Source organism: Rosa chinensis, chromosome 6 (assembly GCF_002994745.2).
Source record: "Rosa chinensis cultivar Old Blush chromosome 6, RchiOBHm-V2, whole genome shotgun sequence".
NCBI classification, from domain to species: Eukaryota; Viridiplantae; Streptophyta; class Magnoliopsida; order Rosales; family Rosaceae; genus Rosa; species Rosa chinensis.
The window spans coordinates 43,478,293-43,502,968 of record NC_037093.1 but is presented as its reverse complement, the minus strand read 5'-3'; the positions used below and the strand labels follow the sequence as shown (position 1 = coordinate 43,502,968).

At 45.2% G+C, this 24,676-nt stretch overlaps 2 long non-coding RNA genes across 2 annotated transcripts; both read left to right on the top strand.

Moving 5' to 3' along the window:
- Positions 1-16,787: 16,787 nt before the first annotated feature.
- LOC112172238 lies at positions 16,788-18,422 on the top strand. Its single transcript, XR_002925248.2, has 3 exons — positions 16,788-16,914; positions 17,033-17,176; positions 17,954-18,422. It is a non-coding gene; the product is annotated as an uncharacterized LOC112172238 (long non-coding RNA).
- A 3,311-nt stretch (positions 18,423-21,733) lies between these two features.
- Positions 21,734-24,570, top strand: LOC112172237. Its single transcript, XR_005801682.1, has 5 exons — positions 21,734-21,841; positions 22,454-22,526; positions 23,105-23,187; positions 23,431-23,528; positions 24,288-24,570. It is a non-coding gene; the product is annotated as an uncharacterized LOC112172237 (long non-coding RNA).
- The last annotated feature ends 106 nt before the right edge of the window (positions 24,571-24,676 follow it).

Genomic DNA, 24,676 nt, shown 5'->3' with positions numbered 1-24,676 from the left:
TCATTTCTCCCGCCTAGGATCAAATAAATATAAACTTTGGACAAATTATGTTGAGAGCGTCTCGTGCTCCAGTGGTTGGGAGCAAGGCTTTCGTGTAGGAGGTCGGGGGTTCAAACCCTGCCTCTCCCCCAATTTTGTGTGTATTTTGCATAAAGCTGGGAAACTGGATTTGGGCCCGAAGACAGAACCGGCCCGTTTGGGGTCGGTTTCTATCGGTTTCCATTTTTGAAAAAGCCCGAACCGAACCGGCCTGGACCGATTGTTTCGGGGTCGGTTTCGATCTCACCAAATTTTGGGCCCTGCCCGACCCGAGCCCAGGCCTACAAGCTCCGATTTTTATGTACCACACATGCACGCGCTTGGTTTAACGTCCTCTACAACTTTCATGAAGGAAATTTTCACAAATTTTGACCCGAACAAAAAGTCAACTTTTAGGGCCACTAAAAGTATCGAAACAAAATAAAAAGTGAAAGTAGTTGTCGTTTACCGTCCAGATGACTAGTAAACGGGTAAATTAAGATACGGGATGTTACAGCAACAGTCCGTGAATACCATCGACACTGCCACCATCGGGTGAAGGTGACGATATCAGGTCGAATCGACTGATCGAAGCCTTCATTATGTCAGGGAAAGGGGCGGTCTGGGCTTGATCAGTGGCCATGTCGCCTTCCAAGGCTTGGACGGTGAGAAGGGGGCTGACAACTGTGATGGTGGCCATTTCAGGAGTATGGGGGAGTGAAGGGATAGGCGAAGGGATGCGAATATGTGCAAGTACTAGGGTATACGGGTGCGAAGCCCATTTATTTTGAGATGGAGATAAACAAAAGGAGGAGAGAGAGTTGGAAGAAGAAGAAGAGGTAAAAAGAAAAAATAAAAACAGAGAGAAAAAAAAAATTAAAAAAAGAGTAAGAAAATTAAAAAAAGAGTAAGTGAGGGTATTAATAGAGGTTTTGGCATGAAAGGGTTCCACGTGAGCGATTTAACGGAGATTATGACGGAAAGTTAACGGCAAGAACCTATTGCGTAAGCTATGAGAGTCTGAGGTGTATTTGGTTGAAATTAGAAAGTGAGGGACTGAAATGTTTGTGAGTAAACAGTATTTAGTCCAAAAGCAAAAAACCATTTTCAGTTGAAAAGTAGGATCTATAAGTTACATTATGATGTTGTTACTGTCAAAATACAAAATTACAAATAGCATGGACAATAATACCAAAACCTATTGCAATTTGTTGTGGTTGCTTGGTGAACGCGGTTCGGAAGCTACCCAATTGGTGATTAATGCTATGGAGTGGTGTACATACATGTGCATTTGCAAGCATAATTAGCTATGATGAGCCACGCTCATTGTACCGCCAGGGGTACCAACGCCCACCATATGAGTAACTGGCGTAAAGACAGCTAGCCGGGTTACCGCCTGAGCCCCGGATCAACCCCAAAGCACCGCCGACCCGCCACCACGCGCCATGTCAAGTTAGCATCAGAAGCTACTGAAACTGGGAACTGAAGCACATCAGTCCCACATCGAAAACAAGGAGAAGATCATCCTCTTCCTCACCTATAAAAGGTCCTCTCCTCTCTCCTCATTAATTACGCATTTACTACTCATTATTGTTATGCTGCCTATATGCATTGACTGACTTAGGCATCGGAGAGTTGAAGACCGCCCAACGCGGTCTCCCTCTAACGCCCTGTCTTGTGTTTAGCAGCTAGCAGTAATCCTCAGACAGGCAGAGTAGCGGTCCGCCTGCCGGACCAGCGTTAGACCAAGGTTTGGCTACCGCCAGACTTTTGAGCATTAACATTGGCGCCGTCTGTGGGAAACCTTGAACAAAAAGTCATCCCATCACAATTACCATGACTAACGGTAGCGGGGGAAATGTCGAGGAGCAGGCAGACCTTTCCGCAGTTCCCCAACCCGCCCACCCAGCGGTAAGCATCAACCGCGCACTATTCAGCACCCCGGTCAACCCCGGCGGTGAAACAAATCCAAGCAGCAGCCGCCCCCAGGTCAGGACCTCACCGCCTTGTATGAGCTGGCGCTGGCGGACCTCCACAAAGCAAACAGAGAGCGCGAGCAGGAACGCAAGGAAAAGGCTGAGGCCCAAGAGCAGGTGGCCACGCTGATGACACGTTTCGACGAGCTAAAGCGGGCGCTGGACGCAAACGCCAACCCAGCACGAAGTGAGCAGTCACACAGCACCAGACACAGCCGGCCTACCGCTGGTATAGGACCCATTGTGCAAATGCAGGTACCGCTAAACCCACCTGAGCTGGCAGGAATGGGACCACCCCCTGTCCCCCAACTGGGGGAGCAGGAGGCGGAGTCATCGCTGCACACCCACCGCTCGAGGACTAGAGCAGGGACTGAGGGCAATCTACCCATTCCCGGGCGAGGGTCAGTTCCGCGGAGCGCCCGAGCAGGCCCCGCTGGCAACGTAACCGCCCAAATTTTGGAGAGGATGCAGCAGTTAGAGCAGAGGCTAATCCTGGCGGAGGCAGGCACCCCGGCGCCAGCCCCAAACCCACTCTTCGCGTCCAGGCCAGGACCATTCACCGCTACAATTTTGCAAGCCGTCAAACCAGCGTTTGCAAAGACCCCAAAAATGTCACATTATAGCGGTAAGACCGATCCCTTCGTCCACATGGACACGTTCAAGAAGGTCACCAACAACAAGGGATTTGATGACGCCACCCTGTGCCACTTGTTCAGCGAAACGCTGGATAGTGAGGCAATGAGTTGGTTTTTCGAGTGTCCGCCAGGGTCCATCGACTCATTCCAGGCGTTATCTCATGCTTTCCTCTCTCGATTCATCTTGTTGTCCGCCGGTCATCACAACACGAGCCAGTTGTTTGGCGTCAGGCAGGGAGAGGACGAATCATTGAAGGCATTCCTCACAAGATGGCGGGCGGCAGCATCTCAGTGCCGCGATCTCGACAAAACAATGGCTTCGGCGGCTTTCAAGCAGGGACTCCTCAAGGGACCATTCCTCTATCACCTCAACTACAATCATCCAAATGCGGCGTATGATCACCTTATGAGTGAGGCGGTCATTCATGCCCAGGCAGAGTTTATCACATATGGAGAAACCCCACCGCCACCAGCAACACCAACAAGGTCGTCTCAACCCTCCTCCAGCCATCAGGAGACCGCCAGCAAAGCCCCCACTGCACCGCCAGCTGACAAGAAGAGGGAGTGGCAACAGGGCAGTTATCAAAGCAAGAGGCAGAAAGACAACCACTACAAGGGCAACCGCCCATCCCATGGGGACAATCGCAACAAGCAGACGGAGTCCTCTCAGCGGTATGCGGTATTCACGGTCCTCACAGCCTCGTACGAGGAAATTTACAATCAGTGCAAGGATCAGATACCACCGCCACCCTCACCGAAATTCCCCAAAAAGGGCAAGCCAAGAAACACCGGCATGTGGTGCAAATACCACGAGGACAGCGGTCACAATACCAACAGTTGCAACGCTCTCAAAACGGCCATTGAGACCCTGTACCGTGACGGCAAGATGGATCAGTTCAAGGTGCGCCAACCGCCACCTGTGATTGCCAACATTGAGCCACTGGGCCGCATCAACACCATCGATGGCGGGGCTCTAATCACCAACATGTCTCACAGGGCAAGAAAGCGTTACGCACGCGCCAATCACCCAAAGGAAGTCTGTAACATCCGCTACGAGAGATCCGCCAAACTCCCAAAGTCTGGTTGGGAGCCCATCACCTTCTCAGAGGAGGAGGAGCGCGGAGTACATCTACCCCATGACGACCCATTTCTGATCGATGCCATTCTCGACAGATGGTCAGTGGGAAGAATCCTGGTGGATAGCGGATCTGCTGTCAATGTCATATTCAGCGGTTGTTATAACAACCTTAAGCGGAACAAGAAACTACTACAAGACCATGAGCCATTGCTTAGCTTCTCCGGCGATATCACTCAACCGCTGGGTTCTGACTACATGCGGTTAACCATCGGCTCCAGTCCATGTATGGCGGAGGTACATACTGAATTTATAATTGTGGATTGTTTCAGTTCGTATAACGCCATCATAGGACGGCCGGCACTCAACAAGCTCAAATGCATCATCGCCGGATACATGCTTCTCATGAAGTTCCCCACACCCAACGGCACGGGCTGTGTCAAGGGAAGTCAGCAATTGGCGCGAGAGTGCTACTCAACCACCATTGCACGGTCAACCCGCCGCCACGAAATCCTAACGGTAGGAAATCAGGCACCGCCACCAGATATCTTCGAGGATCCTAGGGATGAGGAGAAGAAATATGTGAAGAAGGAACCGGTCAATCCGGAAACATCGTTGAAGGTCATCAGCATCTCCGACGAGAACCCAGAACGGACAGTCCGCATAGGAGCTCAGCTAGACCCAGAGGTGGCGGCAGAACTCACTCAATTCCTACGGGACAACGCCGCCGTCTTCGCATGGTCATATGCAGACATGCCAGGTATCTCTCCTGAAATCATCACACACAAGCTAACCATCAAGCCATCCTTCTATCCTATCAAGCAGAAGCGAAGGGCCTTTGACGAGGAGAAATACCGCGCCATAGGAGAGGAGGTCGCCAGGCTCCAGGGCATAGGATTCATCCGCCAGGTAGTCTATCCCCAGTGGATCTCCAACCTGGTCATGGTCAAGAAGCCTAGCGGCAAGTGGCGGATGTGTGTCGACTTCAAAAATCTCAACAAGGTGTGCCCAAAGGACAGTTTCCCTCTGCCACGCATTGATCAGCTGGTTGACGCAACAGCCGGGCATGAACTCCTCAGCATGATGGACGCTTTCTTCGGCTACAATCAGATCAAGATGCATCCCAGCGATCAGGAGTGTACCACCTTCACCACCGACAAAGGCCTGTACTGCTACAATGTTATGCCTTTCGGTCTGAAGAACGCCGGTGCAACTTATCAGCGGCTGATGAATGCTATGTTCGCTGAACATTTGGGCAAGATAATCGAAGTCTACGTGGACGACATGTGGTCAAGAGTATAAAGGCCAGCGGACATGTGGCAAACCTCAAGATCATAGTTACCATCCTCCTGGCCTATGGCATGCGCCTCAACCCAGAAAAATGCTTCTTTGGCGTCACCGCCAGCAAATTTCTGGGTTATATCGTCAGTGAACGAGGAATCGAGGCTAACCCGGACAAGGTACAGGCCATACTCGACCTGGCGGACCCTGAGTATAAGGTACATGTCCAGTGCCTCCAAGGCAAGTTAACCGCCCTTTCTCGATTCATCTCCAGGCTCACTGACAGGTGTGCCCCATTTTTCAAACTCCTCAAAACGACTCACAAGAAAGTCATCAACTGGAACCCAGAATGTCAGACGGCGTTTCAGGGCTTGAAGGATTACCTAGCGGCAGTCCCACTACTCTCTATCCCTGTACAAGGAGAGACACTGTTCATATACCTAGCGGTATCGGTATCAGCGGTGAGTTGCGCCATTGTCCGGTGAGAGGGACAGGACGAGCTCCCAGTTTTCTACGCCGGCAGAGGCATGAACGGGGCAGAAACAAGATATCCACCCTTGGAGCAGCTAGCTCTCGCACTCATCGTTGCCGCCAGGCGCCTCCGCCAATATTTTCAAGCACACACAATCCATGTGCTAACTAATCAACCGCTGAGACAGGTGATGCAGAACCCTGAACATTCAGGGCGCCTCAGCAAGTGGGCCATCGAGCTCAGTGAATTTGACATAGATTACAAGCCAAGAACCGCCATGAAGGGCCAGGCGGTAGCGGACTTCATCGCTGAGCTCACCGAGCGTCAGCCCAATCCCGGCACGGAGGCTGAGCCCGGGACGGAAATGGTAACCGTTGAGGAGCCAGCTCCCCTACACTCAGATTGGAACCTGCACGTGGACGGCTCCGCCAGCGCCAAGGCCAGCGGCGCCGGAGTCATTCTGACAGGACCAGGGGGGCTGAACGTGGAATACGCATTGAAATTCAACTTCAAGGCCTCCAACAATATGGCGGAGTACGAAGCACTCATTGCCGGCTTACTCCTCGCCATCGATTCAGGGGCTGACAGTGTCAACATCTTCAGTGATTCCCAGTTGGTCGTTAACCAGGTCAATGACAGCTTCCAGGCCAAGGACCAACAGTTAGCGGCATACTTGGGATACGTTAAGGCACTCCTCAAGAAATTCAAATTTCATAACATCACACAAATCCCCAGGGAAAAGAACGCCAAGGCTGATTCACTGGCAAGACTGGCAACCGCCCAGCCACATCAGAGTCCAGCGGACACAAGAGTGGAGTGTCTTGACAAGCCAAGTATCACAAAAACCCTGGCGGAGATCTTCAACATTGAGGTCAATACCAGCTGGATGGACGAAGTCATTGAGTACAAGCGCAACGGCACATTGCCGGAAGACAAAGTTAAGGCGCGACAACTCAAGCGGAGGGCAACCCGCTACAACATCCAGAACGGCAAGCTGTACCGCCAGGGATTCACCCATCCCAACCTCCGCTGCCTAACCCCAGAGGAGGGAAAGGTCGTTCTGGCGGCAATTCATAGCGGAGAATGCGGAAACCACTCAGGCGCCAGATCCTTAGCCAATCGCACAATGCGGCAAGGCTATTTTTGGCCTACTCTCGGCGATGATGCCCGCCAGGTATCGAGATCATGCCAACAATTTGCTGATCTCCCACATGCCCCGGCGGAACCACTGTCGGTCATCATCGCTCCATGGATTCACTCAACTTGGGGCCTGGATCTGATGGGAAAATTTCGAACCACCAAGGGCCAGTTCAAGTACATCATAGTTGCTATCGACTACAACAGCAAGTGGATAGAGGCGGAGCCATTAACGGCAATAACTACCGCCAAGGTAATTCACTTCCTCTGGAAGAACATCTACTGCCGTTACGGTGTCCCACACACAATAATCACAGACAACGGCACACAGTTCAACAACAAGGAGCTCATCTCTTTCACCGCCAACTTGGGTACCAAGATGAGTTTTGCATCTATCGCCCACCCCCAGACCAACGGTCAGGTCGAAGCAGCAAACAAGATAATCAAAAAGTTGCTGAAGAAAAAACTCGACAAAGCAAAGGGTCTATGGGCGGAGAAACTCCCGGAAGTTCTATGGGCCATCAGAACAACCCCAACTTCCGCAACTGGTGAAACTCCTTTTTGCATGATGTTCGGAACGGAGGCTGTCCTGCCTATTGAGGTTACTCAACCCACCGCCAGAGTCGAGGGCTACCGCCTAGAAACCAACACTGACGGCATCAACCTGGACAAGGACCTCCTGGAGGAAAAGCGACACAAGGCCCACTTATGCAACCTGCAAAACAAGCAGCGGGTATCGCGTTTCTACAACGCCAGAGTCAAAGCCCGGAACCTCCAACTGGGGGACTGGGTAATGAAGGAAGTCATTCCACCGCCAACAAAGCTTCGCCCAACTTGGGAAGGTCCATACAAAATTGTGGAAGTCGTTAGCCCGGGCACCTTCTACTTAATGGACAAGGATGGCGTCACAACGACCCACCCTTGGAATACCGAACACCTTCGGTATTATTACAAATAGTCATGCCGCTACCCAAAGGCATCTTGACTTAGCTAAATTTTTGTTCAATATTTAGCTAAGGGAAGCTACCCAACGGGTACTACCCCTCTTTTGTAAACGCTGAACAGTCAGCTATCAATGAAACGAGGAATTATTCAAACCATTGTTACCAAGTCTAGCACTGAGGGCAACTGGCAACGCTAGGAATCGTCAGCGGACCACGTCCGCTACGTTGTGCACTTGGACCAATTTTAATTCCTTTAATGTTTCATTGCTTGGCAAAAGAAAAATCTCTAAGTCAAAACTCTAGCGGTACAAACATATCATGACAAACATCAAACTTTGAAATTTCATTTCAGGGCTGAGACTCCCCACCCAAAGTTGTTCATTACTTCAAAATGTCGAAACTCAGCCAACAAAAAAAAAAAAATATATATATATATATAAAACAACACATGTAGGAGCTCAGCTCTTCGGGTTGGCTTCAACATCTCCACCTTCCGCAGGCGGCTGTGGTTGTGCGCGGCTTGTCTGGTCAGACCCTCTGGCGGTAGGACTTGGAGTCTCTATGGTGCCATCCGGCCGAGTGTGTGCCGCCAGGAAACCAGCACGGGACACCTCCGACTAGGTAGGCAGAGGAGTCTGCTGAGAACCATCCGCTGGCTGCGCACCACTTTCCCCGCTTCCCGAGCGAACACCTTCAGGCTAGACAGGAACTGCAGCTTGCACCGGCGGAGCATTTTGGACTGGCAGAACAGGTGGCTGGGACGCCTTCGCAAAGTCAATGGCGCCCCTCTGCTTCAGCATCTCCACGTTGGCTAGGGCGCCAGCCTTCGCCGATTCAGTCATCGCCTTTTTGTACTCCGCCGACTGTTTGAATTTCTCCACAACGGCTGCAGCGGCACGGGTCCCTTCGTCCCGCAGGCAAGCTACCTCAGCCTCCAGTTTCGTCACCGCTGCTTGCTTGGCGGCAGACTCCCGCTGCAGGATATCAATCTTTTCTCCTTAGCGGTCACCCGCTCCTGCAGCAGAGACATGTCTTGTTCCATCCTGGAGATGTGGTCGTTCCGTTCCACGTCCCGCCGGATTGCCACTTCCAACTTGCCGCGAGCATCCGCAGCGTCGCAATCCGCCTTCGTCAGGCGCCGCTCCACATCCGCCAGCCTGTCCTTGGCATCCCCTAGCTCCCTCTCGAGACCGCTGATCTCGTCCCTGAGCTGCCGCTCAACCCCGGGCTGCTTCTGCGCTGCCATGAACATCTCATGCAGCCCAACCGAAAGGTGACCAAAAGCTGAGCTGAAGGGTGACCCGTCAATCGCCGTTGGGCGGGAAATCCCCGCCAGACCACCAAACCCCAATATCTCGCAGAGGTGGTAGAGAAATCCCCGTTCATTGTCGGTCATGAACTCGGCATAGGCGGCAAACGAGTCCAGGTCACTCGCAGGCGCCTCTTCTGCAGCGGCCACTGGCGCCTTCAGCGGAGCTTGGCGGGCCTTCTTTTGCTGGCGGACCCCGATAACCTCAGCATCATCATCATCCTCCTCGTTGGAGTCATTCTGCCGACGCTTCCGCAACAACCGCGTCTGTTCAGCGGCCGCAGGCCTTGACCCCACCACCTTCTGTGGCCCACGTCGCACGTTGGGCACTCTCTCTGTCTGCGGCGCGGCGCCAGACCCCTTCTTTCCACCCCCACATTGGCACCCGCCTGAACAACGGGTAGGCCGTCCGCGCCCAGGTGGGAGTGCAGCGGCATTGGCAGCACCACCGGAACCTCGGATGGGCTCACCGCCAGCGTCACCGGGTCTATCACCGACTTTTGAGCCGCATCCCCTGAGGCATACATGGCCTCCAAAAAGTTGTCAATCTCCGCGCGGTCCATGGCTTTGGCAAACGCATCACGGCTCCTAGCGTTACCTGGCGGCGTCTCTAAACAAACAGAAAGCAACTCAGTCAACCACAGGGCCAAAGTAACTGTGTACAAGGTAGCGGAGATTTCTTACCAACGGCGCGAGTCAATCGTTGATCGACCAACAGCTCCCAACCGGTAAGTAGGCGAAAGTCCAACAAATTGCGATTCCGCCAGCAACCTTTGATGCGCGCCACACGACACTCTTCTTCACGAGTCAGGTTGTAGCGCAAGCCCACTGCAAAACAAGGATAATCGTTAGCAAGGTTCAAGACTAAGCACAACGTAAACCGCCGGCAATATTCAGCGGAGACCGACAAACCACCTCGGATAGGTTGGAACTCTGACTTAATCCTAAACGCCGGTTCCCCGTCATTGGATTCCGCCTGATATTCCCACCCCGTCGTGGCAACGCAAAAGGTGTCCCGCCAATACGACATAGAATCCCTCAGGTTCTCTATCAACTTGGGGGCTCCCTGGCGGCAGCTTAGGTTCACTTGGCCTCCGCAGCCCTGACGCTTCACATACGTCAGCTCATAGAAATGCAGCACCTCCGCCACGGTTGGTCCCTCACAGCCGGACAACCGCCACAGCGAAGTCATCGCCAACATCAATCGCCACATGTTAGGGCAGATTTGCCCAAAAGCTAGGCCGAACTCGCACACCAAGATCTGAAGACTGGGCACGAGCGGTAGTGTCACTCCCTGGCGGAATATTGCCTCATGCACAGCGGCAAACCCCGGGGGAAGAATTGAAGCCTTTTCATCCACCGTCGGTGGACGCAGTTTAACCACGCCAGGCAACCGAAACATCCGCTTTATCCGGTTGACATTGGCAACGGTCATCCGCCCTCCCGCCTCGTCAACAGGAATCCCATCCGGAAGAACCCATGCCGATTCGGTATCCTCCCCTGTCGCATCTCCCCCGTCAGCGGAGCCACTGGCAGCGCTGTTACTTGCCAACCGCTCCTCACGCCTATTCTGAGCAGCGGCGGCCTCCCTGGCCCTAGAACTCTCGGGGCGCGAAGCACGACCCATTACTACTTCCCAGGGTATGGTTTGTAGCGGCTCGATGTCTAGCGGTTCTGGCAGTGAGGTTCCTGCACGGGCAGACGGACGCAACGAGTCAATAAAATTTCTATCCGCCGCGCTGAACGACACGTCAGACCCGGAATCCTCACTGCTCGAAATCTCTACGACGCTAGCCATCCCAAACCCTAAAACCCAAACTGATCAGTTTACACAAGATCTAGCCTTTACCTATATTCGTTTAGTGCAAAAACATCAAGAACAATTACCCAGAAAAATACCAAAACAAGAACAAACGCACACTCAACCCAGATTCGACCATCTAGCAAAACCCAAAACCCCAACTCTCTGTCAAACACCATAACCTCCCTCAAATCTCTCTCTACACCCTCAGAAAACACCAAAGAAGCAAGATCACACCATTAACAGAAGTAGCAAAACCCAGAAACCACCATTGCAGATTCAATGAAACAGGAAAAGGATTCGAAATACCAACCTCACGTCGAAGCTGTGGCGTGCAACTCGTCTTCACTGACAGATATTTCGTCCTCTCGAGTCCGACAGCTCCACGCAAACCGGGGAATCTTCTTCGCAATTCACAGACGAACAAGGCTCGAAGGAGGCGACTCAGATTTGAAGATTTTCCAGAAGTGTCGAAACTCGCTGAGTTCCCCCCTTTTATGTCAACATCAAGCAATCCTGAGCCGTCCGCTAGAAAACGACATCACGTAGCAACCGTACACGTGTCCCACGTCTTCACTAACTCCCCGGATTAACCGAGGCGTCGCCTCGGTTACGAAATCCATCATCACTCGCATTAATGACGAGAGGACGGCTGGGCTTAGGAGACAGGCCTCCAGACGCTAACCCTCTAGGAGTTGGCCACGTGTCAACCGTCGTCTCCTTTAGCTTCCAAGGGAAGTAACCACTTGAGAAGAAAACCCCCAACCATTGGAAGTCTCCGCTGAGCGAAACCCCGCCAGCGGATCTTCACTTGTCATCCTCCAAGTGGAGTCTCCGCTGAGCGAAACCCCGCCAGCGGATCTTCACTTGTCATCCTCCAAGTGGAGTCTCCGCTGAGCGAAACCCCGCCAGCGGATCTTCACTTGTCATTCTCCAAGTGACGGAGTCTCCGCTGAGCGAAACCCCGCCAGCGGATCTTCACTTGTCATCCTCCAAGTGGAGTCTTCGCTGAGCGGAACCCCGCCAGCAGATTTTCTCACTTGTCATCTCCCAGGTGACAGTCCACTGAGCGAAACCCCGCCAGCGGAACTTCTCTTGTCACCGTCGAAGTCTCCAACGGAACTTCTCTTGTCATTATGTAAACGGGGCGTCCTCCGCTACACAGCACACCGCTAGCAGACCCCCTTTCTCATCTGACAAGCTGCGTACTTTATTCAGCGCAATACCGCTCAATAAAATACCACCAAGCACGTCTACTTGACGTTGCTTCCTGCTACATCTAGCGGGGGGACTTCCGCCAGCGGCGGATCCCCAGGCCACGCCTCTCTGACAACGCCGCCACGCGGAGTTGCGGTCAGAATGTCCCTACGGGACACGGGGACTAGTCAACAGTCTACGACAGCCCTGATCAGGTACGTTGACCCCCGTCATTTGGGTGCTAAGATTGGGCTCGCAACCCAACACCCTCTGCTCCGTGCAGCTCCCCTCAACAAACAATAATAGCGACCATCCGGAGGTCCATCTTAGCCGGGGAGTGGGGGACTCCCTGGGGGGCCTAGCAGGGGCCCACCCGAAAGGGCACAAAGCGTTTGCTCAGTAAATCCATGGTTGACGACGCACTGACGCTAATTATGCTTCTGCAAAGTCTAGCGGGAGAAACGCTTCAAACCGCCGATCAACTCCCCAACCAAGATTGCCCTCCTTGACTGGGGATTTGGGGGACTTGTACATACATGTGCATTTGCAAGCATAATTAGCTATGATGAGCCACGCTCATTGTACTGCCAGGGGTACCAACGCCCACCATATGAGTAACTGGCGTAAAGACAGCTAGCCGGGTTACCGCCTGAGCCCCGGATCAACCCCAAAGCACCGCCGACCCGCCACCACGCGCCATGTCAAGTTAGCATCAGAAGCTACTGAAACTGGGAACTGAAGCACATCAGTCCCACATCGAAAACAAGGAGAAGATCATCCTCTTCCTCACCTATAAAAGGTCCTCTCCTCTCTCCTCATTAATTACGCATTTACTACTCATTATTGTTATGCTGCCTATATGCATTGACTGACTTAGGCATCGGAGAGTTGAAGACCGCCCAACGCGGTCTCCCTCTAACGCCCTGTCTTGTGTTTAGCAGCTAGCAGTAATCCTCAGACAGGCAGAGTAGCGGTCCGCCTGCCGGACCAGCGTTAGACCAAGGTTTGGCTACCGCCAGACTTTTGAGCATTAACAAGTGGTTATGTATATTCTCTGATTTTCGACAAACATTTCAGCTAGCTCCAGTAATTACCCCAAATTTACAACATCGCTGGAGCCCTCCAAGGTAGTAATGAGTTTCTGAAATTGAATATAGATGCTGCTTGTTGCACAAGAACTAGAAGAGTGAGTTAAGGGACCTTAGTATGGAGGATATGATATTTGATGAGATCATCATAATTTTGCAGCAGTTTCATGGAAGAAAATACCACGAAGTTATCGAGCTACACATGGCTTTTTTTTTTGAGAAGAAAATGAACTACAACATGAAACCCCTTGGACACCCAAGGCTAGCAGAATCCAGAAGCAACGCTGTCGAGGCCACAGTCGGAATGGAATTGAACCAAATCTTGGGATTGGAAAGATCATGACCCATTGAGGTGATAAGATCCACAACGAAATTGGCCTCACGAAAAACATGAGAGAAGGAAACAGCCTCAAATTTCGCAGCAAGGCAGGTAATGTCGGCGATCAAGGATCTGATTCTCCAAGGAGTGGCACAAACTTTATTAATGCAGTTGATAATAAGAAGCGAGTCACCTTCCACTTGAATTTTTGTGATGTTATGACGAAGCGCCTGGAGAAGGCCATCTTTGAGAGCAGAACCTTCCGCAATAGGAACTGACGTGATACCAAGCTTAAGGGCTACCGCCAAGAAAGGCCTACCATTAGAGTCCCTGATAATGAATCCCGCAACAGCCCTGCCGTGAGCTTTAACGGAACCATCAAAGTTGAGTTTAAAGAAACTAACAGGAGGAGGCTTCCACATAATAGGAATGGCTGAAGAAGAAGCCGTCTTTGAAGCAGGCTGATTGTTTCTTCTGTAGTTGTAGCCAACTGAGGCAGTTGAAAGAGTGATGCTATTTGGGGAAGCAAGAGAATTATTGAAAATGAAGTTGTTCCTTGCCCCCCAAATTTTCCAGCACAACAAAATACAATCTTCAATAGTGGTACTGGACTCTTTATCGAACAAATGTAAAATCCAGTCCGAGATATTGGAAAATCTTGTAGGAGAAGGTAACTTGGGCACCAAACTCCAGATTTAACTAGCAAAAGAACAGGAATGGAAAAGATGGTTGCAGCCTTCCAAACCTGTTCCACAAAAAGCACAAGAAGATACCATAACATGATTATAACGAGCAATGTAAGCCCTGGTTTTCAGTCCTCCCCTAAAAAACAACCAAGCAAAATTTTAACTTTCGGGGGAAGGTTAAGCTTCCACATTTTGTTCAGAATAGAAGTCTGACTATGAGAATTAGAATTGCATTGGAGCCAAGTAGCAGATTTAATGGAGAAAGATCCATTTGCTGCAGGACCCCAAACAAAATGGTCTTTCAACTCCGAAACCGGAATAGGAATGCCAACAATATGGTCAATAATATGCTGATCCGAAACCGAAGCCAATTTTTGAACATTCCAGTTCCCAAAAGTGATATAGTCACTAACAGATTCATTTAAATCAACAGCAGCCTTAGCAGCATCATCCAAAAGATTAAATAAAGGAAAGTCAAAAACCCAGTTAAAGGTCCAAAACTTAACATCCTTACCAGAACCAATTATCCATCTCATTCCCTGGAGGATAAGGTCACAAGAATCAAGAATGCCCTTCCAGGCCATCGAATGATTAGTCTGTTTCTTAAGATAAAAAAAAAAAAGAATGCTTTCTTAAATATTTATTCCTCACCAACTGAACCTACCGGTTATCTTCATCAGTTAAGAACTTCCAACCAAGTTTAGCTAAAGCTGCATTATTAAAAAAAGCAGAGGGCCTAACAACGAGACCACCCTGATTCTTAGGTAAACAAACCTGATTCCAAGCAACAGGGGGACTGCTCAAGTCATTTCCCCAAAAAAAGTTCCTCATTTCTCTGTCAATGGATTTAGTCACCTTGGGAGGACACCTGAAATAAGACATAATATGGTTAGGTATACTGGATAAATTTGATTTAATCAAAGTAAGTTTTCCAGCTCTAGACAAAGTGTTGTTTTCCAGCTGCACATGGCATTGCACAAGAAACATTGAGTAGAAAAGGAAAAAAAAAAAAAAAGTAGATCATGTGAGGCCCAAGAATCTGTTTGTTGATGCTGATAAGTGATAACAAAAGCAAAACGAATTGCAATTATTATTATTATATAAGATTTTTTTTTTTTGAAGAGGAAAAAGAAACTTACAACACAAAGCCTCTAACTACACCAAAATTAAATTGGTCTAAATTAAAAGCCGAGCAAGCCAAAAGAGGAAGTTTGTCTCGCCATATAATCGCATCCGGAGATTGATGACCTAGGGAGGCAATTGCGTCAGCCACAAAATTTGCTTCATGAGGAATATGAGAGAAAGAGATTTCCTCAAACATACTAGAGATGTCTTGGATGTCACGAACAAGAGAATGAATTTTCCAAGGAGGGTCACTAATCTTGTTAACACAGTCGATCACCAGCTTTGAATCACCCTCTACTAGAATGTTAGAGCAGTTGAGATGCAGCGCATGGAGGAGACCATCTTTGAGCGCGCTACACTCCGCCACAAGAACAGTAGTAGAGCCGATCTTCCTAGTTCCAGCCACCACCGGGGAGCCAGAATGGTTTCTAATGACAAAACCAGCTGCAGCCATCCCGTCATGCTTCACAGAGCCATCAAAATTAAGTTTAAGTTTGTTCTCCGGAGGGGGAAGCCACCTGATCAGCTCATAGTTACTAACAGGGCACTACATGTGAGTAGGATTGTGAGCTCTATAAGAATTCTCAACTACAGCTGCAGCTGCAGCTGCAGCATGCACCACCATGTTTGGATTAGCAGGTATGTTCCTGAAGATGAGATTATTTCTGGCCTGCCAGATTTTCCAACAAAGCACAATAGCATTCTCAATAAAGGTGAGATCTTTCGAAATGTTAAAAATCTGATGAAACCAATCAGAGATATTACTAAAATTGTAAGGAACATTGGAATCATCAGTGAGTCTAGACAAATTCCAAACTCTTACAGTAAAGGGACAAGAGCAAAATAAATGGTAGATATCTTCCGAACCATGCTGACACAGATCACAGTTGGTATCGAAGCTGTTATTAAAACGAGCAATTCTTATTATTATATAAGATGCAGTTATTATTTGCTGACAAAATGAAGTGCCAACAAGAATGTGGGAAACACAACGTTCAAGTGAGATTTGGTGTGATTCCCACTCTCGCATATAGAGAAACCTGATTTTGGTAATAGCCATATCAACTTCTTATCCTCACCGCCAACCAACTTTTGGGCAACCATATCATTTTTTTATTTTATTTTTTGGGATTAAACATGAAAGAAAGATCATGTGGAGCATTAAAATCTTCAAAAACAAAGGTTATTGGTTAAAAACCAAAGACTAAAAACAGAAGGGCAAGGAAAAACCCCTTATATTGAGGATGCTTTCCTTATATTGAGGCTAATGTGTCTGGCAAAACCCCTTGTCCTAGCTTGAAGGGCAAGGAAAAAGTATAGGTAGGTATGGTAGGGGGCTCTATACTATGTCTTGCATATTTTCAGAGTTTATAGACTCGCTTTCAATAAGTGAGCGATTAGTTCGAATATAGGTGATCTGTTTCTATGTATTACTGTAGTTCTCTTATTACAACTTCTTCATCTGTCTAGTCAAAAGTAGCAGAAGGATATGTAATGGCCATCTTGACATGAGTTTAATGAAATCCACATTTCTTTCAAAATAAAATAATAAAATAAATAGTGGTAACCTATATGAACTTTTTTTCTTTTCTTTTCAAGATTCTCAATTACATATCCAAAATGCTTATCGGAAAAAAATTACATATCCAAAATAAAATTTAGAAAACCCTAAATTGAAAAGGAGAAGAAGAAGAAAAGAGGAAGAAACTCGTCCCTGTCTAGATTACTCATCCATTTTTTAATAAAGTCATTCAGTTTTTGTCTAGTTTTGTTCTAAGAGAAAACCCTAATGTGAAGAGGAGAAGATGAGAGGAAGGAGGAAGAGCTTTGAGGAAGGATAATAGCACACTCGTAAGTTTTCTTCAATTAACCTTGTTTGCTTCAATTTGTTGTTCAATTTCCCACCAACACCATGCAACCACGATTCCTATTCTCAAATTTAAACTTTGCATTGATGGGATATTTGCAGAGGTCTCTCATGTCCGTTCTCTCTCATGTCTTTCTCTCTAGCGTTAAAGGATTTCTATTGGGTCGAGCTTCGATCAAGGGTGACTATTGGCCTCATGTCGGCGTTGTGATTTCCTCACAGCGTATGTTGGATCTCATGGAGAAGGTGTGTCTATAACATTAGCTAAATGAGCTTTAATACATGTATATTTCTGATACTTCCTCTGCTCATTTAGATTTTTGTGTTTTAATAAAGAATATTCATTCATATAGGTTTCAATTTGATATAGATAATCCATCTGCAAATACGTTGAATTATATGTTGCATATTAGTTTGTAATCTTGTTCAATTGCTATATTCTTCTATTTAAGTTATGGATTAAATTCTGCTTACTACCTTATACTTTCAAGGGTTTATCAGTTCAGTCCCTGCACTTCTAATTTAATCAGAAAAGTCCTTGCACTCTCCAAGTTCATCAAATCGATCCAATCTGTCACTATTTCGTCAATTTTTGTTGTTAAAATGCTGACGTGGGACCTTGTCACAGGGAAAATTCCCAAACTACCCATCGTTAGGCCGCCCGCCGACGCGTCAATGTTGAGAATGCAGATGGGTAATTTGGAAATTTTCCCCGAAAATTGACAGAATGGTGATGGATTGGATTGATTTGATGAAATTGGAGAGTGCAAGGACTTTTTTGATTAAAATAGAAGTGCAGGGACTGAACTGATGAACCCTTGAAAGTACAGGGTAGTAAGCAGAATTTAGTCCTTAACTTATCTACTCTATATTTCAGCTACTTGCAACCCATACGGTTTTTGCATACATAGATTGATGTTGAACATCTTATTTTCTTTTCTTATTGAAAAAAGCTGATGAGTAATTGATGAGCTTTACTGCATTTTTAGTGAGCTATAGATAGTAGCCTAGTGAAAATGTTAGAAAGTAAAGCAGTTTGAGCTCTCACCTTGTTGAGGCATCTGAACAACCAAGCAAGCAACAATATTGTTGAAGCTAGACAAAGGTCACTACAAAAAGTTATAGGCAAGAAACGTGGACTAAAGACAATGAAGACAAATCAAGATAGCGTAGCACGCAACGATACCGATGAAGGTTTGCAAAGGTCTCCAAAGAAAATGGAGGCGATCCAAGAAATAGATGCAGCCAACGTGAACAACAGAAAGGGTCGTGGTCGGCCTCGTGGCTCAAAGAATAAACCTAAGAAATAACCAATAACGCACAATAAGTTACAACTAGTTACATTTTATCAGACTCTTTTGCAAGTTACATTTGATTGTTAGAACTGCATTTCTTTAGATGTCACTTTGGGTTTTGATGGTTCAATTGAATTGCTATCGATGATGACAAACTCTAAAGCTTGTTTATCCTTCATTAGATGTCTGATGCTAATTTTTTTAATATATATGCCTTTTGTGTCAACATTGTTGGAATATATGAGTTGAGGGTGGTCAAAAGAGTATCTGTTGCATGTGATTAATGATTCTATCTTATTGAGTGCTTTTTTTAAGAGGGTCTTAGGTATTTGCAAGCAAGATAACCACGAGATACATTGGGTCATTGGAAAGTAAAGGAGGAGAATGCTTCATTTACTCTGTAGTCCATTTCATTTTTTATCTGAATACTACAACCAACATGATTCTGAAGTTTATGAGAGTTGCAGCCATTAAGCAAAAACACAATGAATGTTTTTCATGCGAGTACACGCACACACTGATAGGTAGAGATACTAGTGTAGGGTACTAAGGCTTTTTTATAGGGGTCTCTGTTGAAGATGATCGATCAGACACTCAGAAAGTAGTGTACTACAAGGAAAAACCCCAGCAAGATCTTTCTGTAAAGCAAAAACTAGTACCTATGAGAAGCTTAATATAAACTGATCAGGTATCACAGAGTAGTGTATGAAGCAGCCAAGAAAAGACAAGGCATTAGAAAGTGCTCCAGATGTGCTTTTATGCATTAAATTTTAGCGTCTTGCACTCTTGCACTTTATATTTCCAAGTTAAATTTAGTGTTATAAAAACGCATATACTTCTTGCTGGGAGGTCATATTTCTAAGACAATAGCAATATGCATGGATAAAACCATTATTTAAGATGTTAATCATGCAAATCACTTGAGTTGCAATATATTAATGAACGTCTGCATGTATTACAATGAAAACAAAATTCAAAGACGAACTCCAACAATCACTTATTCAAAACCTTAAACTAATGCTTAGTTAGAACCCTTAATTCTGATTAAGACAAGGAATAGAAACAGAGTCAGCATGCAGGTAATATACTGGAAGGAGAATCCCATGCATATGAGTACTTCACAAAATTAAGCACCAGGAGCCAAGGTGTCGCCGTTGATGAATATGCTTATGTTAACCAGGGAATGCATACATGGACGAATTCCACAACTAGCTGTAATTGGATTCTCTGAGAGTATCTCGAACTTGTACACCTTTGAGATGAGATATGCAGATGGCTAGCAGAGCTCCTTGCAGGCACGTTTAAGGTACCAAGCATAAAAGAGATGGAGAAAGATGTGAAGAAATGGGACGAATACGCAAAGCAGTACGCTGGAGAGTACTACCGGAGATCTTGCATTGGAGCCCTTCATCTATGGTACAATGACCAATTGTGCAAGGACATGGGATGGAACCACAAAAGGAAGAAGGGAATGTTTGCTGAACTATTTGAGCCCTATGGTCCAATGGATTAAGCTATCCCTCAAATTGGGCAAAAGTGACATAATAACTAAATTCCTTTCCTTTGTTCAATATTTTCCCTTTCTGTATTTAGTTTCGTAGAGATCATGCTTGAAATGTTCAAATAACGAAAGGAAAGATGGTCAATGTATGCCATTATTATCAGTTTATCCTCAAGAAGGATATAGCTGTTAATGTATGCCATTATCTTCGGCTTTAAGCCTTGAAGAAGGAAATAGCTTTTTGGTTTCTTTCTAATTTAATGATGTTTGATCTTGGGTTGCTGAGTGTTTGATTGCATCTTGTTTTGGTTATATTGGCTACTGGATTCCCAAATTTCAGGGGTGATTAAGCATAAGGATATTGACTTGATCGATCAAGCACATCAAGTAAAATACCAAAGTTTGTGGTATAGAGTACGAAGGACCATCGTGGGATGAGATGCAATCTTGGAGTCTGTGAGTTGGAACTGGAGAGCCATTCGGCTCAAGAGGGAAATGGGAAGTTATAGTAGAAGATGATCATCTTTCAACTAAGGTATAATCTACAGTTTAACTATAGTATGTTGCCCGACTGTCAATCTTCGATCACACACAATCGGTTATGATCGAACAAGCAGATTTACCTAGTAGACTTGGTGATCCTCTGCATTGGACGATTCAGTGTTCCAAACATTCCCGAATTCCCACCCCAAAAGGGCCCAGAAGCATTTTCATGGGAAGGTTATACGCTCAATGGATTATATTGCAGGCTCGTAAATTTGTGAAAGTCAAGTCTTTGGGCTTCAGAAATCTGCACTTGATACTGCAATGGAGTGTTCATACATGAATGGTAATTTTTAACCGAGTTCCTAGCAATTATGCTAATGAACATCTATTAACGGCTGGTTTACTTTGAAGGATGCAACATCCACGTATAGTGCTCTACTTGTGGCCCAATGGATTTATCTATATATGTTCTTAGAGTGAGTTCCTGCCCATTTGCTTAAAAAAGTAATCTCAGCAATTTTGAGATATATAATTAATCTTTTCATTAATCACTGCATTACTACCACTTATAATTTTGTAGCAGGATGTACAAAGTGCATAGCAGTAGACACTGCTGGCAATGCTGAAGCCTGGTTTCCTTTCACCTTCTGTGAAATAAAACTGTACGTACAGCATGCAATCACAGAATGGTGATTCTATTCATACCTACAAAATTAATATATGGATCTCTCAATTTCTTTGAATATTTTTAAGTTCAATTTTACCCCTCTACAAAATGCTGATGAAAAAATTAGGATCTAAATTCCTAGCAGCCATGACAGAAAAGGAGAGAAAGAAGCCATCGTCGTGGTGGTGAGAGAGGTGAGAAGTTGAATGTTTGACAAGATATATTAAACCCCTAACATACTCCATACTAATCTTTCTGACACAAATCTTATTCAAACAAAAGTTAGCAAGAGCCGAGGTTAACGAGATGCAGCTCCAACCTCAAAAGTGTTATATAAGTTGATAATTGGCAAGCCTACGTTTTCCTCTAAAACCATGAAATGGTCATCAGTATCTTAATAAACTTATATAATCATGTTACTTTAATCCGTCCAGGAACATGCATGGTTAAAGGAATAAAAAAAATGTAATTAATTTAGGCTGATAAAATAATATATATTAGACCAAAACACACACTCTTTGTGTGGGTTTAATTTAAAAAAAAAAACAAAACAAAACAAAATAATCATTGGAGAAAACGTGGGGAGATCTTGAATTTTTTAATCATTGGAGAAAACGTGGGGAGTTCTTGAATTTTTTTTTTCCTCTCTTTTGTTGTGGAAGTGGGAAGTTAGAGAGAGATATTTTAAGGGGAAATAAATTTAAATTTTCTTACGAAGTCATGAGTTCGAGTCAACATGGGAGCAGGAGTGAAACCATTTGATCATCTTTTAATTTTATTAGGTTATTCCAGTTCATATCAGCAGTGGAATGACGGTTTTGCCCCCGAAGTTTTTATTATGAATATAGAGAGAGAGAGAGAGGATCTGAGATACAGGCGAGGCGTGGCCATCAAGCTGTCCGATAGAAGCGAGTATCGACCGCATCAATCAGGATCTGAGATACATGGGACGAGTAGGAGAGGTTGGTTTTCTATGCTAATTTGCCAGATTTGAGATTTTCAATTTTTGATTTGATGTCGTCGTGGGTTGCTGGGGGGTGGGAAAGAGAAGAGGAGGGATTCAAGATTGTGGTGGGACTTGGGGGGAAGAGTTTGGGCTTATTTTCGGAGAGGTGGATTCAAAAATTTAGATCAAGTTTGGGGGAAAAGAGGTGTGTGTTTGGCTTTCCCTTGCTTAAGTGTCTACATCCATGATCATAAGTGATAAGAGACACCCTTCAGTAATTCACATCTTCAGTGTAGTGAGGCTGGCCCTTTTTGGCTGATAACCATGTTGTGCATTAGTGAAATATCTCTTACGTATTGAACTATGTACGTTTATGTCTTTTATTAGGTTTATGATAGTTTGCATTAGAGTTTTCCTTTTATTTCAAGATATCCTGTTCAGAAATCAAAGATTATAGCCACTGGTTTTTTTAATTTGAATTTCTTTACTGTCTTGAGAATAAAGTTTTACTGTTTGTGTCGTTACCTTGATAACGATTGATTCAATTATTGATCAAATTGAGTTGGATTTGGTTAAGGCAGTGTTTTCCATTTTGAATGCTTGATATTGTCAATTGTGTGCTTTGCAGGAAGTTGCGATACAAAGCTCCTAGAACTGCTGGATTGTAAAAATTGCTCAACTCTTGGACGTTGTATGCTTATGTAAGGTAGCTTTTTTTCCTTCTCCGACTATGTTTGAACTATCAAAAGTTATACGATGTTTTGCTATTGCATACAAGTCATGAATGTGATCTGTACACAAATGGTAAAAAGCAATTAGAGGCTCAAAACAGTTAGTATGAAGCTTATGATTACACTGCTGAGTGGATAAATAACTGTTAGGTTTGTGGAAAAGATTTATACTGCTGCTACTAGCAATAGATTTATGTATGTCTATGATTTCTTGATACTTCCAGGTCCATTATTTTTTTCATTTTGTGGTTAGTTAGCAGAAATGCAGATTAATTCGTCAGTCCGATGAGCTAACATGGTGAGAATTCCAAAAATTGTCTGTTTGTTTATTGTAGCCAAAGCTGGAAAGTTTAGAATATTGAAGTTCATTTCTTGATCAACTGAATTGAAATTAGTTGTTTTCGATGTAACTTGGTGGTAGCCTATGAGATGGCTGGTCAGTTAGCCTATTGTTTAACTGGCTTTCTGCCTCAAAAGGCAATATTTTCTCAAACTAGGTGGCAGAAAAGAGATCTACATTCTTACCATTGCTGCATTTTGGATTGCAGGACCCTTTGCTTTATGGTCAGTTAGGATATTTTTGCTCAAGTTTGTGATCACCTTTGAATTATGCTATCAATTGTTTTGAATGGTAAGTGAGCAAGTGTTTAGCCAGTTCAAATTTGTTTGATATTTGTTTTGTCAGTTCAGCTTTAGGGATAATGAATTCTATTTTTGTATTTCCTGTTGTAAATTTTTGAAACTACTTTGAAATCTTTCATATGTTACAATGTTCACAGTGTGTGCACAGTGATCAAGCCCTTCATTGATATGGGACGATAGATTTTCTTTTAGTGAGTTTTTGGGTTTGTAATAGTCATCTTCACTTTTTCAGGAAAATTGATAATTCGTGCTCTTGAAGAAAATGCTAGAGCTTCCTACAATTTGGACACTCTTTGAACTACAGAGCCGTTTGAAAAAGAACCAATTCAGGTAAAGTTGAAGTGGACAAATTTTTTTTTTGTCTTTGTTTTTTTCGTCTTCATAGCATGACTTTGCATGGATACGATGCTCCCTTGAAAAGGCATGCTATGAAGTAGCTACACATGTTACTGTCATGAATTTGTTATTTGATGGTAAGTCCTCAGAAAGCATGCTCCTATTCAGTTCCACATGCCATAATAAGCACACTTGATCTTCCTGATATCTTAAAATTTAAACAGTCATGTAGAACAATTGCTTTCTGATGTTATAGATTGTACAGTGCATATTATTTCTGTTTCATATTTGTTAGTTTATTACATGGAACAAGAACCTGCAGGTTGTTTAGCATTATCACTAAAAGGCATTTCCAAATCAAAACACTGCTGATGACAAACTTATGCTGAAGGAATATTAAGCCTATTATATGTCAAGAGGTGAATTGAAAGTATAAATAAAACTACATTTGTTCCTTTTATTTAGGTTGATCGAGTTAAATGGAGCACTTGAAACCCCGTGTTAGCAAGGATTTAGTGCATGGTCATATAGAATGTTGGGATTTTATCTGCAGGCCTTTTCCATCATATCTGCTTTCCTTATTCTACAGAGTACATCATTCCAAGGTTGTATACAGAATTACAGATCAAATTAAAATATGTTCATGAACACAACAAGTCAAACAAGTCAGAGATAATAATCTGTGCCATTAAGTAACCTCAATGCAATATCTCTGTAACCTAAATGTACTAATACATATTATAACTTTTCCAGATGCTGATGAAAAAAGTTGATGCATTGATGAAAGCCATGGAGCGGAGTCTATGCAAATAAAGAAAGAAAGAAGCCGTAGCTAAAGATAAAGAAGCTGTAGCAGCTAAGGTGGATGCCAACAAAAAGAACAGAATTATAAACTCATCTAAGAGGTTGTAATCACTTTTCAACAGCCTCAATACCATTCTTTCCTTTTGTATTTTGCTTCTGTAGCATCATCCCTTTCAAACATTAAAAATTTTCAAATCTGATCACCTGAATATATGATTGATTTTATGATTTACTTCTAATTGCTGGGGGTAACAAAAGCATCTTGAATGTTTGCTTACACGAGATTTATTGAAGATCATGTGGAGATTTAGTCTTTATGAGCAATGTGTCCTATTTTT